This window comes from Sphaerodactylus townsendi, linkage group LG02, assembly GCF_021028975.2.
Source record: "Sphaerodactylus townsendi isolate TG3544 linkage group LG02, MPM_Stown_v2.3, whole genome shotgun sequence".
Taxonomy (NCBI): domain Eukaryota; kingdom Metazoa; phylum Chordata; class Lepidosauria; order Squamata; family Sphaerodactylidae; genus Sphaerodactylus; species Sphaerodactylus townsendi.
The window spans coordinates 49,587,418-49,606,633 of NC_059426.1; positions in this window are offsets into that span (position 1 = coordinate 49,587,418).

Sequence of the window (19,216 nt, forward strand, 5' to 3'; positions counted from 1 at the left end):
AGCTCATCTGATTGTTATTTCCTTGTAAAGCGTGCATGAATAAAGTTTGTTTTCCCTGGTGATCTCGCACATATGTCATTTTCCCCCTTTATTTATTTGTTTAGAGAGAGGTGTATTTGTAGCTACACAGAAACCATTTAAGAATCGCAGCTGCTCAGAGGACTGATCTACCGCCCATTAAGAAGCATTGGGAAGGCCTGTCCTCATATGAGCTGCAAGCGTAGGAGAGGGTGCCATTTTAAACTCAACAACCCAAAAGCTCCAGAGCCCAGTGAAGATGAGGCCTGCGCATAAAAGCAATATGACCCAGATTTCCAAAAGTAGGGTTTGCATTCTGCTGAACTACTGTTGCTGAATTACACTGGGAAACAAACCCTTTTGGAAGGCAGTCATACAGGTAAGCAACGATAAAGTCATAGAAGGCAATAGCATTAGTACAGCAAGAAAGGTAAACCAATGAGACATAAGAATAATGGGAGAAAAAACTCTACAGCTTTCCTAAGGAAAAGCCTAGTTTGGGGAAATACTATTGGCAGCAGTAATTTTAGATGAAAAGGGAAGCTTACAGAATTAGACACTCTCTGTAGGACAATATTCTAATTGCACGATCACAGAACATATTTAGGATCACTACAAATCAGACATAGGGCATATCACAGCTTTCTGTTCCAAAATCGTTACACTTGAGGTGACATTTTAGTCTTCTCCAAGTCTACAGTTAATCTGTTCCAAATTGTTGGCTACGCTTTTTCCCTATCTGAAGGTAATGAACTGTGTAAATGGGCTGCCTAACGCAACTCAGCTCTAATCCCGTTACCCAAGGAAGAGGTGTTGCTGAATATCTCTAAGCACTTGGCCCTCAGGAGATGAGTGTGCTGTAACATAATTGACAGTAAGAGAGCAAACTGATCGTTAAGTGGGAGAAAGTAAATAAATGTTTCAAATTCAATCAGAATACAAAAAATACATTTTGAAAGAATTTAATCAATCTGTGTGAATAATTGAGTAATGCCTGAATCACAGATTAAAAATATAGTATCTGTTAATGGTTATGCTGGCTTTGCTGAGGCTTGGTTGGCTTCTAGACCGTCTTCTCTTGCAGCTGTAATGCTGCTGCTGTATCTGAGGGCTGGAAGAATTTACTATTACTAAACATATGACTCAATTTGGTTGCTTCTCTAGGACACAAAAGTAATCCAAGCTGAAGGAAGGGAGGAAGGGGGAATCCAGAACTCGGACCTTCTCCTCAGACTACTAGTACTTGCCGTGGTCATACTTCTTCATCTCTCTTCTAAACCTCACATCAGTCCTCTAGCTCAGGGGTCCCCAAACTACGGCCCGGGGGCCAAATCAGGCCCCCGGAAGACATTTATCCGGCCCGCTGGGCAGAAGCGGATCTCCCCCTTCTCTATCTCCTTTTCCCCAGGTTTACAAACAGCATTAAGCGCGGGCAACTCGCTGACCGTACCAATGCAGCAAGGGGGGGAGAGAGAAAGGCGGCAGAGCTGCCTTTCTCCTCCTCCCCCCCTTGCCGCATTGGTATGGTCCCCTCCGGCCGCTTGGAATGAGCAGCGAGTCGCCCGCGCTTGAGGCTGTTTGTAAACCTGGGGGTCGGGGTGCAAAACTCCAGGCGGCCCCTGGAGCTTGGCACCCCGACCCGCAGGTTTACAAACAGCCTCAAGCGCGGGCGACTCGCTGCTCATTCCAAGCGGCTGGAGGGGACCGTACCAATGCGGCAAAGGGGGGAGAGAGAAAGGCGGCGGAGCTTCAGGGCCGGATTGGAAGGGGACGGCAGGGGTGGCGGGCTCGGCCAGGGGCGGGTCGAGGGTGGATGGTTGGCGCCCCCCCCCGCGGGCGGCACTTGGTCCGGCCCCCGGCTGGGCTCTGGCCATGCGTGAACTGGCCCCCTGTTTAAAAAGTTTGGGGACCCCTGCTCTAGCTGATGAATTCCCATTTCAGCTGCAGAATCAGAATTTATCTGTCATTTTTAGAGTTGCCAGTTCTGGGTGGTGAAACACCTGGAGGTTGGGGGTGTAGTTTGGGGAGAAGAAGGACTTCAGCAGGGTATGGTGTCATAGTATCCATCCCCCAAAGCAGCCATTTCCTTTTCGGGAACTGATCGCTGTCATCTGGAGATCAATTGTAATAGTAATAGATCTCCAGAATCCACTTAAAGGCTGGGGACCCTGTGTTTCTAATTATTTAGCTCTAATCAAGAACACAGATTGCTGTCCTGGGATAGATAGGGAATTAACATTGCAAACCTGGATAAATAGCCTTATTACCAAAAACTGCAGCTACAAAAGTAATTGAATTTACTGTGTACATATTTGAATTTTGTATAGCCATATAACATTTCATGGTTTTCTGGTCCCAGTGTTTACATATTTTCTCTTTTCTATGTGTGTGTGTATCATAGGGCTATCTAGGTACAGAAGAAATGAAAGGCCAGCATTAGTTTTTAAAAAAATCAGTCATTCATTTAACACTTTCACGCAAACAGAAATCAAATGAACTTAGATACTATGTCTGGCACTTATAGAAGCATTTTAAAGTACGGTAATATTGTTCATATTAGATGTGTTCTAATATTAAAGTCCTCTGATAGAAGACTTTATATATTATAAATATGAATCATATGGTTCTGCTTGTCCCACCATTTGATTTGGATGCAGCACCTAAGAAGGGGATGGGGAGCAGGTATATTTACCCGGGACTATGGGGAGGGGATATGGCCTGGGCTGGGAGAGCATTATAATTAAATGGATGATTTGTTATTTTTTTTTAAAAAAAAACTTTCATTTTTTGGGGGGGAAACTGCACTACAAGTTTGAATGGCCTAAAGCATTGATACTTAGACCAACCCTTGCTACTTGGGTGGGATAGTATGTACTGAACATAATTCGCTGATTAGGAATTGACAGGTCCCTAGTGAATTTTACTACAGGTCGATGCTGTTTCTCCAGCGATGAAACAATGTAACACCAAAATATGAAGAGCTGCTGAAATAGTTAGATAAACTGAATATGTTACACTACAGGCTGCCATCCCATGTTTTTGATGCAGCTTGACAGCTGAACTGCATTGGGTTTCATCTCTTTTACAGACAGTATCGTTTGCTTGTTGGGGTTTGTTTTCGCTTTCAATTCTCCCAATTTTTTTTCTTACCATGTCAAAGAGGGTTTGGAAAAAAAGGAGGAAAATATTGAATAAAAAACTAGGAGAGCAGCAATTAGCAAAGGTGGGGGAAAGGGAGGGGAAAACCCAAAGCAGCTAATGAGGTAGTTTGCATTATAAACCTGGTGTGGATAAGCACACCGTGCAACTCTTAGCAGAGTTTCACCCTTCTAAACCCATTGACTTCAATGGATTGCCTAAAATGTCATCAGGTATTAATGAAGGATTTCATTGATTTGGATTTCACTATAAAAGGCAGAATGAAATGTTCAGAGTATCTTTAGAAAGCATGTTTTCCCTTTATTAACACTATGTATAATTTGGACATTCATAGATACAGGTTGTTTGCCGCTAAATAAGTACTGAGGTGAGATATTTGTTGGTTTACAAATATATGATTTAAAAGTTCTATTCAAAGTAGTCTTAAGATATGAAGTATCTCTTCAACCAGGTTGTTTGTTATTTAATATTCTTTCTCTGTAAGAAGCCTTAATAGTTATTGTGGGTAGCCTCAACAATAGCTGAGGTAGCATACTGAAGGCAAAAAGGTAACACTTGGCATGCAAGTACAAACTTCATTTGAATGTCCAAGTGCTAATGTCAACTCTGAAAAATTAGCTTAATTCCTAATTTGGGTTTTAAAATATATGGAAGAATGAAGTTCTCACATAAATCTGTTACTGAGCCTACTGAATTTACATATTTTAATGAGAAACACATCTGAATTTTAATTTAAATGTACCACTCAGCATTACTTCTGAAATTACCAACAGGGGGAAAAAGAAAAATGAGTGACATTAATTGGGCAAGAAATTCAGTCATAACTGGTTTCTCTGCTCTTTTTTCCCAGCACTTGAAATGTTTGTATCCAAAATTTTAGGTCATTGGTTCAAAAAACAAAGTACCTACTTAATCTAATCCCTCTCATTGGCTTGCATGATAGATTTCTGTGCAGATATTTTTGGTCATGACTTTAGTAACATTTTAAAAAGTTTAGCATATTTTATTTGCCATGCACATGTTTATAGAAGTATCACACATGGGTTCTGTCTTTCAGTGCCAGAGAAAACACACTTGGTGCAGTACTCTTTGGTTCATAATGATTAGATTTAAAGTTTTGATTGTTATTTGATTGTTATTTTCTTTTTGGTATATAAATCACTCACAGCACAGTCCCAAGGCCAGGGTCAACTCCCTTAGGATAGCAACTCAGGCTCATTCTGGAGATAACATGATGCATCTGGTGATGCAACTGCATAACACCTCATTTATGCTCACTATGCCAATGTAAACTACGTGTTGGTCTGATTGCAACAGCATATGGGCCAGAAATGAGCAGCACCCAAACCTTAGCTCATAACCCTGAAGTGGCCTAATCATAAGTATTTATCAAACTCAATGGGAGTGAAAAATATATTCCCCTGATCTGTATCCCACCACCTGTACAAAAGCATGACACCGCTTAGAGTTTGAAGTAAGCCTGGGGCTTGTCAAAGAAATGTGTAGCTTGTGCTGTAGAATTAAAGTTACAAGTAAGTGAATTGCAAATGGGAACACTGCCACAGCTAGGACTGGGCCACAGAGACTGAAGTTGTTGTACCAGAGTGAGAGAACAAGAGGCAATTTCATACATTACATTTGTATGTGAATCTTTCCATAATAATTCTCCCCAAACCATCTGCATCAAAACATTACGTCCAAACATCAGACTCCAGAAGAAGGTGGAGAAATGCAGTGAGGAATAAAGTCTTCCATAAGATTAATGTTTTGATGTTAGTCGGACCAGGAGGAATGGAAAGGGGAAATTAACTGTTTATAGATGTGTTTTCATATAGAATTTCTGCCATTGTGATGGTCTTTAACATATACAGGTTCAGTGTAAAGAATCAATAGTGCATGAAATTACTTTAACTTTCATGTAATTTTTCCCCCTCAAAGCGATGGGAGGTATATAAGTGTTGACACTAGCAAAGGAGATGCAAGTTTTGTTGGATTTATTGTTCATACCACTTGTATTTCACAGCCTTTTGGTCCTGCTTTGTTACATTGTTTCTTGCTCTCTCTAGTGGATTTCACAGGGCAAACATAATAGGTGTAGAGTACAATACAAACCATTGGGGGGGGGGGGCTTCACACAGGTCCTGTCCCCAAAACGAGTTTGCCACATTTTATCTCCCTCAACCCTGGATTTTTGCAAGCTTCTAAACCGGCGACTCTTTTGCAAAATCCTGGTTAGAGCCACTCCCACGCAAACGGCCAGGAAGGAGGTGCTTTATTTCTCTCCCTTCCACTGTGCCATCCACATTCAGGGAGAGTCTGCCTGCCACAGCAATATGCTTATTATTGCTCTGCCATTGCAGGGAGGTCCCTTTTTCTTTTTCGTTTGCATGTTGTTCATGTGCAGCTATGCAGGAGCAGCCAATCGTATTGTGGATTGACATGGCTGCGAGGGTTCATTTCTGTATGCCTGCGCAGCTATGTATGTGTTGTAGGAAATGTAAAATAAGGAAGTATCTCTGTGCAAAGGAACGAAAGCAACCCAGATAGTTTCCATGGGCTCCAATCGCTGCCTGGATGGCACACATGTCAACTGGAAAAAGGAAAACAGGTTCCTTTATAGTGACTGAAATCCATTATACATTTGCTGTGTGGAATCCAACTCTCTCTTTCTCTCTCTATATATATACACATACACACTTACATAAATGAAGTGAGAGCATACTTCAAACATCTGAGCGAAGCAGAAACTAGAGAAGGTGAAAGCAGATCTATGATCTGATTCCCCCAGTCTTTTAGAAATGTGAACAAGAGCTCACTAGGGCCTAATTTGAAGTGAAACTATGTGGGGGAAGGAAAGACTGTGTTAAGCTTCCCCCCACCTTAAGTGGCATTTTGCCAGTTGATGCTGACCTCCCCTTCAACTGGAATGAAGGGAGTGCCTAAGGTAGGGTTTTCCCCCCAAGCTGATTCCCATCCCTTGATGGCTGTGTGATGGCCACTGCTACACCTGAGCCCTTACATGTAGAACATCATTCTCCGAGCAGGACCTATTACAATGGTGGCCTGGTTCACAAGCAATCAGAGTGGGTTCTTGGAGCAGTGAGAATCTAAGGGGCATCAAAAATCCTACAGTGCAATCTCAAAAGATTTTTCTGGGAGACAGCCCCATTGAGTAGACCTGAGTAGAATGATGCTATTAATCTCCATTGGCACCAATGGAGAAGGGGGCAATATGAGGCCAGATCCGCTCAGGAAGATGTGGTGAGATCCTGGTACACTGAACCATTTCATACAGCCAGTGGGGAATGTCACTTGGGCTTACTCCTTCCTGCAGCAGGGAGAAGGGAGGATAAGCTTCCTGTAAGCAAATGGCCAGGACATAAGTGAGAAAGGTTCTAGACCAGACTTTGCTATGCCCTTGTAGGTTCTGGAACATGAAGGAACCTTTTTGGCACCACCAAGAACCACACTAAAATATATTTTTTAAGAGGCTTATCCTCTTGAGCATTCCAGTATGCTTTCATATCTCTTTTCAAGCCAATCTGAGACACAAAAATAATTGAATCCACTGCTAATTTCAGACAGCTGACAATTCTAAATTTGTTCCAGTTTTTTTTAATTCTGCCATCTTTTCACAAAGCTTGGAGCAGCTTAACATGGCTCTTCTTTGCCCATTTTATCTTAACAAGAACTTTGCAATGTAGGTTTAGCTGGGAGAGAATGATTGGCTCAAAGTCTCCCAATGATTTTTTCATCACAGAGTGGGGGTTTCAAACCCAGGTCTCTCATATCCTAGGCTCATTCCGCACATGCAGAATAATGCACTTTCAAACTGCTTTCAGTGCTCTTTGAAGCTGTGCAGAATGGCAAAATCCACTTGCAAACAGTTGTGAAAGTGGTTTGAAAATGCATTATTTTGCGTGTGCGGAAGGGGCCTAGTTTCCTACTCTCTTAACTGCTACAACACACTGGCTGTCAGTGACCATTTCCACATGGCACAATTATGCCAGGTTACAATCAGCATCGTACAAACTGGGCCTATTTTATTCTGGTTTCTCCCTTCGCATTCCTGCCCATTTCTGGGAAGGAATTAAGTGAAAACTGGGAGGAAATACTCCAGTTTGTTTCACACGAGTCCGGGTCTTTTATAATTACACCACAAGCGTATCCGCGCATGCGCAACCATCTCTGTTCTGATTGTCTGTTCTGATTGTCTGTTGTTTTTGCATGGCAGACTGAATGAACATCTCCACCCTACCTTTTGAATTGCTGGCCCACAAAAAGGTTGCACTTCTGATTGGTTGACCCACAGTGAGCAGGGGGAAATGAAGCCCCCCTTTTTCCAGTTCTGGATAGGGTCTGGCGCAGGTCTCAACATGGAAAGTGGCAGCAAAAAACAATGGGCCACAGCATCATGTCACATTCCCACTCACGTTCTCATATTTTTGTGGTAAATGAGAGACTCTCCCCATTGTGTCCATCCTCAGAAGAAATTGCCTGTGTAGTCTTTTTTATATAATTATATTGATTGATTTTAAATAATAACATAAGTAAGGAGAGAAACCAAAAACTGTTTACAATTGTTCACATATTACAAACATTTCTAATTGTCTATCTCTCTCAAAAAAAACCCCAACTAAAACATCCTATATTGCCTCCCTCCTTCCCATATTTCCCTCCCTCCCTACTTTCTACTTCCCCTTCAGATTCCTATAACTACTTTATCTATTCCACTTGAAAGAAAACTAACAGAGAGATCCAAAATCCTTAATCTAAAAGAGTAGTTTAAACTCCTCTCTTTCCAATATAAATTTCAAGGGGAAAAAAGAAAATGAAAAATCTTTACCTATAATACTTTCCCAACCTTTAAACCAATGAACAAAAAAACAGAATTACTATATATTGTATTATTTCATACAGTTCATACACATGTGGGGGGTGTTGCCATAGGGGGCAGAGGGGCCGCAGGGGGCCCTGGGGGGTGATTTTGCATCCCCCACTTGATGAGATTTGTTGTACCCAGGGACAGAGATTACCCCTTGTCCTTAGTGGAGTTAATCATTAATAACCGGTTCTCCAAATTGAGAAAATTTTAGTAACCAGTTCTACCGAATAGGTGCGAATAGACTGCATCCCACCTCTGATCTTATCCCTGACAACAACTCTGTTTATGTAACAGGATCTCTCTGGAGCTGTTTTGGTTTTCAAGCTGCTGGGCTGAAAAGCAAATTGAGTAATGTTCCACGTCATTCACCTTTGGCACTGAATCTTCTTTATCATATTGCATCCTATATAAACTCCTTATATATTTATATGTCTTCACCATGTTCAGAAATAGGTGGGTGAAGATCTAATTTACAATGATGTCGTTATGGAGGAATCCCCCTTCCCTGTCTCCCCACTCCAGCATCTCAGATAGACTAGCAACAAGTCTTGTTTTTTATCCTGGTCCATGACCTAAGTGGCCTAGGCTAGTCCAGTCTTATCATAGCCTGTAAGCTAAGCTGAGTTGGCCCTGGATAGTGCTTGGATGAGAGACCACAAATCAAGACCAGGTTTGTCATGCAAAAGCAGGCAATGGTAAACCATCTCTTGCCTTGAACACCCTGCAGGATTGCCATAAGTTGATGGCACCTTCCGCCAGAGGCATACCGAGAGAAAATGGTGCCCAGGGCAACACCTGTTCAAGTGCCTCCCAAGCCACCCCGCACCCCACTTACGGCAGCCAGCACATCTCCCTTCCAATGGCTAGCCCTGTTCCATCACCCTTTCGTGGTGGGGGGGGGAGGAGGGAAAGCCTTGGACCCAGCTCAAGCGACTCGCTATTGGTGGGCTGGGCTATGAGGGGACAGGGGGAGGGATAGGGCTGCTCCTTCAGCTGATGGAGGGGGAAGGCAGGCTGGAAGGGCTGGGCCTGGTGGGGCCAGGTCGAGGGGCACCCAGCAGGCCTGCAGAAGGCTCCCAAGCCAGCTGGGCTGCTCCTTCAGCCAGTGGAGGAGGGCAGTGGCAGTCCCGGGTAACCTGGTAGGGCCGGGCCGAGGGGTGCCCAGCGGGCCTGCAGCAGGCTCCCAGCCCAGCCTGCTCCTTTAGCAGGCAGAGGAGGAAGGCAGCAGTCCCGGCCAGTGGAGGGCGGAGCACTGGGCAGGGTCGCCTCTCAGCAGGAGGGGTGTAGGGGGCAATTTGGCACCCCACACATGATCTAATGGGTAGCACCCAGGGACATGTGATACCCCATGTCCCTCTGGCAGATGCGCCCCTGCCTTCTACCATCACTACTCTATTGACTTTTGCAGTGTTTAGTAGAAAGTCCTCCTCTTCAACAAGGGATTGTAACAAGGATGTAATCTGAGAACTTGCTTGTACAGAGAAGTAGAAGTGTCGCTCAAAAATGTAGCTCAGAGAGCTAAGGGAACAGCCAGAACAACAACCCAGGGTCCTGTAGATTTCTCAGTAAAATGTGGTTTCAGTAATGTTATTGTGATGAATGCAACCATTATTAAAGCACTATGGCTCTAGAAGTAAAAATACTTTGTTGAAACCAATGGCCTGAAGCAACGCTGCCTTTAGGAGGAATAAAGAGATTGGTGGAGATATTTTGGCAATCACAACCAGTATGATTCTAATTCCCATGCCAATGGACATGACAATAACAATTTATTAAAAAAAATTTATCCATCCTTTCCTCTTGGCTCAAATTAAAATAATTACTAATTAAAAGTAACAGACTAAATTCCCCAAATAATTCCCCTGCCCCTCAAGAACCATAGTTCCAAGAGTTCCAACCAACAATCCTGTCAGCAGTTCTGACTGAGTTCTAAACTCCACCCTCTTCCAACATATCACTCATATGTTCTGTGAGGAATTAACCGTTCACAGCCAGGTTTTTCTGCTTCTGCATGCTCCTAGCTTTCAACTAGCATTATATCGAATTTAGTTTTTATACAATATTTCCCTTAGGTTTATCACACCTGGCTTGATTTCCACAACGGAACAAAAGCAGAATAGTAATAAAATAAATAAAAGTTTAGAAATACAATTAGTTATCTTACCTGATTGGAATAGTATGGAGTAGAAGTCTGAATAGATAAATAACTATGCATTTGTTCATGATGAGTTCAGCAGTGTGTTTTATGGAAAGAAAGAGGCTATTGTGAATATCTAGGGATTTACCTGATTATCTGAGCTAACATAATTTGTATAAGTGTGTACTGGAACTTGACAAATTAGTATTCTGGCTCTGCTTATCTTGTAGTACATCTGGGCTTTCAAGCCTCCAGGCTGAGCACAGAGCTGCAATGCTGTAAAATCATTATGCTTTCACTTTTGATGTAAATACCTGCCATTGATGAGAAAAAGTGTCAGAAATCAGAGACGCCAAGACCAATCAGTAGCATTTCCATTTAAGGTGATACTGCATGGTTTTGAAAATCCTTTAACAACCCACTAGCTGATTAAGTCTGCTTAGAGAGAAATGAAAGGTTACTGTGTTATGCATCTTAAAAAGATAAGCTTTTTTCCTCAGGAATTTTTTTGAAAGTGTAGAAATATGTCGCAGGAAAATGGTTAGTCCAATGCTAGAAAACACATTAGGGCTACAGTGGTTACTATTTAGAGGCCATCTCTGACTGCATAGATTTGCACCTGTTGGCATGTTATTGTATGCAGCATTGGCTCATCATGCAAAGCATATAACTAGCAATGACAACAGCCCGTAGAAAAAAATGTCCTGTTCCTTTAATACAGGCCTAATGGGTTGATAGTTGTTCAATCTTCATCTTAATGAACCTAGTTGCCACATATGTGACCAAAGAAGGAATGAGCTGCACTGAACCCCACAGAAGAAACTAATGGTAAAGTTCATAAAGTACAGTTAAAAATGTAAACTTTATTATTGTTGTTGTTGTTGTTGTTGTAGATTTCACAGCTTCCAGATCTTTAGCTGGTTGTTGGCCTTCATTACAATTCGAGTCTCACCCAGAGGCCTAGGAAGTTGTAATGTATCGACGTAGTATTCATGCAGATCCCAGCAGGGCTGCCTTCTGAATTTGACAGATGTTAATTTTGTCAATTTGAAGATGTTTCAAGTGCTGCCCTAGTATTTTTGGGATGGTGCCCAGCGTGCCGATTACCACTGGGACAACCTCAGCTGGTTTGTGCCATAGACGCTGAAGCTCGATTTTCAAATCATGGTATCTAGTGACCTTCTCGTGTTCTTTTTCAATGACCCTGCTGTCACCAGGGTCTGCTATGTTGATGATGATGCTCACTTTCTTGTCCTTGATCATGGTGATGTCTGGTGTGTTTCAACATTTTGTCTGTTTGGATTCGAAAGTCCCTTCTCATTTTCCATTACTTTCTCTGGACAATGTTCCCACCAGTTCTTAGCTGTTCTTATGTTGTAATTCAGTTCATAACAAATTTGAAGTCCTTTTGCGGTGAACTACCTACAGCTTCAGGTTCTCTAACAAATCAGGGAGAATTGCACCTTTCCTTCCTCATATGGGAGTATCCCAACTTTTTAGCTCCCCTGAGGAACTCTGGGTTACATATGCACATGTGATTGACTTTGTTTAAGTTGACATTATTTATCTTATGTATTTGAAGATTCATCTGAAGATGACTCTCAGAACGTGTCAGGAATTTTGCATTCAGTGCAGAACTACACTTTTGTCTTGGGCTTTCTCACTGCTGTGACAATCTGTACGCAGAGCCAAACCCTTCATGTGGCAGTTGGTCGTACAGGAGGAAAAGTACTCTGTAAGTGAAGCGTTACCTTTGGTAATCCTTTTTTCAAGAGATAAAAAAATGTGATCTTGTTTCCTTCAGGCAAGATGCTTCCCCCAACACTTTCCTACACCTTTTGTTGTTGTTGTCTCCCCTCCTTTTTCTGAGAATTGGTATTCGGCATTTAGGATAATGAATTTATTATCAAGTTAACATTTGTGTTGATATACTTTGCAAGTGAAGTGCTAGCTTTCAATGGTCCAAACACTGCTTAAAAGCCTGAAGTGAGCTTTTGAATTATGCAGGACTTGGATATATGAAAGAAAGGGGAAAGGATGTCTCATGTTTGCATGACGCCTCATTTTCCGCCCTCTCATTTTTTAAAAACCACACCTTCCATCAAAACAGAGTTCTGTGTAACTCTGAAGCTCACCTGCAAACCTTTAAACATAATTAGGTACTTTCAACATAATTAGGTACTTTCAGGAGCAGCAGTGGCGTAGGAGGTTAAGAGCTCGTGTATCTAATCTGGAGGAACCGGGTTTGATTCCCAGCTGTGCCGCCTGAGCTGTGGAGGCTTATCTGGGGAATTCAGATTAGCCTGTGCACTCCCACACACACCAGCTGGGTGACCTTGGGCTAGTCACAGTTCTTCGGAGCTCTCTCAGCCCCACCTACCTCACAGGGTGTTTGTTGTGAGGGGGGAAGGGCAAGGAGATTGTAAGCCCCTTTGAGTCTCCTGCAGGAGAGAAAGGGGGGATATAAATCCAAACACTTCTTCTTCTTCTTCTTCAAAGATGACCATTTTATTTTTACAAGCTGAATTACATCTACAATCCTATATAGATCCACTGGTGTAAACAAGCATATACCACTCCCTGTACATTATTTTTATGACTATGAGAAAAAAATAGAATGTGATTTTCAAATAATTCTGTATTAAAGCAATCTAAAAATCATGTATAAAACCTTTCGCTGACAATGTTTGTGTGTGATCAGTGCTGTCCAGTCACTTTTGACTCATGGTGACCCTATGAACCAATATCTTTCAAAACATCCTTTTGTGAATAATCTTGCTCAGGTCTTACAAACTGAGGGCCATGACTTCCTTTATAAATCCACCTAATGTGCTGTCTTCTTCTTTTCCTGCTACCTTCAACTTTTCCTGGCATTATTGTTTTTTTCCAGTGACTCTTGTCTTCTCAAAATATGTCCAAAGTACAATGGCAATGTTTTGCACACTCATTTCAGGGAGCTGAAGAAATTCTGCTTAATTTACAGATAGGTTTATCACCAAATTTAATTTAATGCCAGAAAGGAATTTACTAAAGTTTGTGAGGAGCAGGAGAACAGGTTCAGCCAAAGAAATTATGTATAGCCATAAAATAACTTTTGAGCAATGCATTTTATGATGTAGTATTTGATCAATGGCAGTGACTTGGCACTAGATGGGGCTGAGCAGGCTTACATTGAACATGGTTATTTTATTATAAGCATATTCTTCCGACTGCCTCTTGCTGGCAGTTATGTCCATTTGTTTGATGAAAGCAAGTTGCTAATATTTCTTACATCACTATTGAAAAAGAGTATTAAAAATTTTTAAATGATAAAACCTCAACATTGCAGAGTTGAAAGGATTTGAAAAAAAGGTATTTATTTCAATCTTCTACCCAAGAGCTAGAGTTCTCTGTGCTCAAATGCCCCTTGTAATTTAGCCCACAAAACCAGTCAGAGTGCATTTTTAAATAATTTTTTAGAGGAGACTTCTTGGGTAATGGTAAGGTGACCAGATTTTCACCTTTTTAAAGCGGGACACCATGGGGGGGAGCGCGCACGCGCGCACGCAGCCGCAGGAACGCACTGCCTTCTGGGGCACTCCCCTGTTTTCCGCCCTGTGACAGGGCGGGAAACGGGAGCGCCCCAGAAGGCAGTGTGGCAGCGCGGGAGGCTGCCACACTGCCAAACCCCTGTTTCCCGCCCTGTCACAGGGCAGGAAAAGGGGAGCGCCCCAGAAGGCAGTGCGGCAGCCTTCCAAAAATCGGGACATTTTAAAATGTTCCATTCAGGAACACAAGCACAGAGGTACACTGGTGGCTGACTTGCAGTTTTGAAAGTCTTTTCTCTTAGAGGAACACCATAGCTTGATCTTATAAGTCTTTTAAATTTAAATTTAAATTTTGGTGATGACTGAAAAGGTAGAATAATTAACAGGCTAATACCTTCCTTCTGGACCAGTGTAAGAATACCCTGAAATGGGGCAACTGCCAAGGCCTAGGGCTTCCAGTGGGTCCACTGTAGTTGCCCAAACCCTTGCTCTGCTTTATTGTGCTTCCTCCTGCCATACGTATTTTTTGGTCACACATGCTACCCCATACAGGTACGGGAAATGGTTTGCTTTTGATATGGGATTGTATGTGACAAGAGGGTTCACCAGCAAAGGAGTGGCCCATGAAAGAAGGCATAGGGAATGGGGATAGGCATGTGAGTGGGATTGGGAGCAAGAGGAGAACAGAAGCAGGCAGAGGGTCCTGAGCATCTCTGACTTGGAACCACCCCAAACCTAGAACTTACCTTGCCTGCTTTCAAATCTTGGGAACAGCGAACTAGAAGTGCAATAAATACTTATATCATCTCATCATCTTCTTTTATTCTAATAGTGAAGTCAACCAAATCTGAGCATACTTAAATCCAGTGATTGGAGCTGTGCACGGCCAAGTCAAGTCTTTCTATGAATTCGAAAAATCAGGTTTGCAGAAAATTCAAATTTATAAAAGAGGTTCCTTTAGCTTTAACAAATGGATTCCCTTACTGGCTCTTGCTAGGCAACTATAGAATTTCAGGCTGGGTTTCAGTGAGTAAAAGGCAGAATGGGAAGACAGGGCTGTTTTGGTCTTTGAGGGAAGACTCACTGGGGCAAGCTCAGATAGGGTTGTTAGCTCTTCATTGGGAAATTCCTGGAGATTTGGTGGCACAGTCTAAGGAGTACAAGGTTTGGGGAAGGGAAGGGCCTCAGCTCAGGGATGTACCACCCACAGGGACATATGCCATCATATGTCCTCAGGTGGCCACCATTTGATTACGTGGGGGCAGAAAATCACACTTTCCCCACTCCCCCAGGAAGCGCCTCCTGCTCCTCCATCCCATTCTGGCCCCAGCCAGGCATGGCAGCTCTTCCCTTCCCTTCCCTTCCTTGCCTGGCGGGGAGGGGGGGATCACCGCACTCATCCAGGCCCCTGAGGGTCGGGTCCGCTCAGGGAAAAGCCTGCCTTGTTGGAACCTGGGAGCTGAAGCAGCTGGCAGCGTAGGCGAAGGAGATGGCGAGCCAAGCCAAGAGCCCCCAATGGCATCCAGTTGAGTTTAACCAAGCCCCTCCATGGGTAGGCGGGTGGAGGATGGGCCCTGGTATGCTGGGGGGGGGGGTCACCTGGATGGCAGAGCTCCTGGCCAGCTGCACTGCTTGCAGGTAAGATGGAACTGGACCCTTTTGGGAGGGAAGGACAAAGTACCCCCTGCATGCCCATGGGGGGGGGGGGAAATTCAGTTCTTGGGGGAGGGGGAAACGCAGTTCTTGCCCCAGACTCCATTTTCTCTCAATACACTACTACCTCTGCCAGATATAATGCTGTAGAGTTTACCCTCCAAAGCAGCCATTTTCTTCAGAGGGGGACAGACTTCTGTTGTCTATTTGTAACTCTGTTGTTCATTTGTAATTATGGGAGATCTCCAGGACCCACCTTGAGATTGGCATCCCTGGGCCTGATAACAGTCACTGGGATACTTGATCCAACCCAGTCTGCATCACTGAACTAGACCTGGCTGTTCATCAGCAGCCAGCCTATGAAAGTCAATGTTGTATAGTGGTTAAAGCTCATCTTGCCCCACAGTGTGACAGAAACCACAACAGTATCAGTGTTGCGATGTGGTGTATTTACTAAAAGAGGGATAATATATCTTTTTGAAAGTGATACATATTTCTTAACCAGAAGACCTCTGAATATAATTTAGGTAAATTTCGCCTTAAAAGGAGGAGGTTCCTTCTGGCACTTTCTTTTATTCCTCTGTTTCAGCTTTGAGAAAGGAGGCCATGTACCATGCATGTATCTCAATCAGCTATTTCATTTGTGAACAGATTAGTAAATCTATATATTAGAAAATAAAAATTTCAGTATCAAGAGTTGACAGATTACCTAATCATCTGATTATGCTTGAAATAATTTCAATGGCTAATAAAAAAAACGAATCCTCACTTGATTACATCTCAAAGGATTCTTTCAGTTGTGTAACAGTTCAAATGACTCTGTGGTTCTGTTAACTTTAATGACGCCTTCTTATGCAGTGTACATAAGAATTTAAGAAAAATTAAGAATCAGGGAACAAAGAGCTGCTCAGATTTATTTCCATCTATACCTTCAGGAAAAAAGAAAGGCCTTATATAAATGTTTCCTTCAAAAATCTTATTGTGTCCAGATCTTGATCCCATTGAAACCCAGTATAAATGACTATTATTTCCAGCTGATTTGTAATCCACATTAGAACAAATGGAATTGGAAAAAGGCAGAGGAGAAGAAGTATCTATGCAAATAAAGGGGCCATTAATTCTTTTAAACAAGAATAACAGTCTTTTTAACAAGACTGGTTTGGGGGTAGCTAATATTTTACACCTACATGCATGGTAATATTGTGCTTGCAAACTGCCATTTCTTCGCATATGGCTACTTGCAGGATCATCGGTTAGATTTTAGAGTTCCACCACTGCTTTGAAAGCAGTTGAAGTGAATGTTTGCATTGTGGAAATTTGGATTTACACTTGAAACAGACAAAGCTTTGCAAGCAATGCAAACTGAATGCACTAACATCAGATGGTTATCTTCTGTTATTCAGGTAACGACACCTTCTTACACAGTGTACATAAGAATTTAAGACAAATGAAGAATTAGGGAACAAAAGAGCTGCTCAGGTTTATTTCCATCCATAACTTTGAGTTCACCAAGGTCAAAAATGTTGGAATAAGCGACTTCTGCATGCCTGAACACTGGGGGGCGGGGGGGGGGGGCGGCTGTGTATCTCACTCTGTGATGTTGCCTCTCTTGTTTGCCCTCCTTGTCTGGGCCAGGAGACCGCCCACTAACTTCCTTTCTTCCCCATGCTGGCTTCACTTCTATCCTAGCCTTTGACCTGAGTGCATGGTCAATGGCAGCCTGCCACAGTGGGGCTTTCCCACTGAAGCATTCTCTCACCTGCACACACGTGATGGCACGGTAGAGTGCCCACTTGTCCATAGGGAAAGTATTTCTTTAGACTAGGGTTTCTTTCTATCTACCATTTTCCTGGAACAAAGCTGTGAACTGGAGATGCTTGAATAAATGTAAGTTTTACATTTTACATTTATCTCTTGGGAAGTTTCTATAAACTGCACTCACACACACTACTGGGCAGATTCATGACTCTAAACAAAATCTAACAAAAAGGAGGTTGTAGTTTCCACATAACACAAATAAAAAGTCTTGAGGATGGAAATAGAAGCATTTTGAGGAGGAGTTCTGCACAACTTTTCCACCAAAACATTTAGAAAGCATTCTAGTTCAGCCCCAAACTGTTTTATTTTGAAATGCTAAACTAGCAATCTCCCCACCCCAAAAAACGGTTTCCAAATGTCTCCTGCTTGCTGTGCAGAGATCAAGAACCATTTTATTTCTCCTGCCCAGTTTTGAAGTTCTCACTTTCACTTCTCCGTTGCCTGCTGCTGGCCATTTTCTCCTCCGTTTCTGTGTTGTCGGCCATTTCCTGAAGTGTCCTTTGGACATTTTCTCATCTAGCATCATGGCTGCCCACCATTTCTGTCATTGCTGTGCGCTAACAAAGTCAGTATTGCCTGCTGATTATGTAAATGTGTTGGGTTTTTTTTTCATTTTTTAAAATGTCCTGTGAGGTATCTTTGAAGCTACATAGACATAAGAATCAGCAGATTTTGAGTGTCCATAGCTTCTAAGATGCAACAGCATCTTTTTTTAAAAAAAGGAAAGAACCATTGCCATCTGAAATGCTTAATTTTTCTGCACTATGGGGACAAAAAAACCCCCCAAATAGCTCTTTTCAGAACATTTGTGTCATGTTTTAAATGTTCTGTGGGGAAAAAGCCAATGACTCAGCATCTGTTGTAACTGGTAGGGATTTTCCAGTTTGCAGGGGTACAGAGAGCTTGTTGCAACAGAGGACTGCTGATAATGTTCTATTTCCAAAGCGTTCGATTCATTCCTATGACATCCCTGGTTCTATTCAAACATTGACTGTTGTTTTGTTGCTATTCCATTATCTGGAGCTGTATCAGCTAGGGTCAGGAACAAACATTTTGTTTGTATATCCTTGCATATAGGCAGTACTACAGATAGGCAGAGGTGACTGCTATACTTACCTCTCTGGCAATGGGCAGCATTATAACTGGGGCAAATCAACCAGTGCAAATAATTTGCTTGCATCTCTTCCATACAAAAAGAAGACCACATTAGTGTTGCCAGCTCCATGTTTGGAAATTCCTTGATATTTGGGAGAAGACCCTGGCGAAAGGAGAGTCTACTGAGGAGGGAGGGGAAGAGCTAAGCAGGGATGTAATACAATAAAATACATCCTCTAGAGCTGCCATTTTTTCCAGGGGAATGTATCTCTATAATCTGGAGATCAATCCCGCAGTCATGTTCTGAACAGGTACAAACCATTCTAAGTCAGGAGTCTGCCACCCTGTTCTGCTGCTTCTTTTATTGATAAAAGAAAACCTCTCATTGTCTTTATTCAGAACCTGAACTCATATGTCTACCTTTTACTTAGAACATTGGTTCATCAAGGTCAGTATTATTTAATTGGAATAAGCAGTTGTTCTCCAGGGTCTCAGGTGTAGGTCTATCATATCACCAACTACCTGATTCTTCTTACAGGAGATACCACAGATTGAACCTGGATCCTTCTTCATGCAAAGCAGATAAATCTACTACTAAATACCTCCACACAACCTGAGAAATGCTGCCATTTTCTTGAATGAATTGCAGTTCCTCCATCTCACACCCCAGTAGAAACTTAACAATCATATTGTAGCTGTTAATATCCTTGCAGCATTGCCCAGATAGGTTGAAAGTTTGTCCATCTGGTTTCTTTATCTATTTATTTGCATGTGACCTTTTCATTCACTTACACTTACACACCTGTCTGGCTAGAGTAAAGAAACTACCTGCAAGGATTTGCTGCTTGGCAATGACTCTTCTGACATCAGTGAACGTTCAAAGTGAATGAGACATGAATAGTAAATCTTATAGCCAGAGAAGAA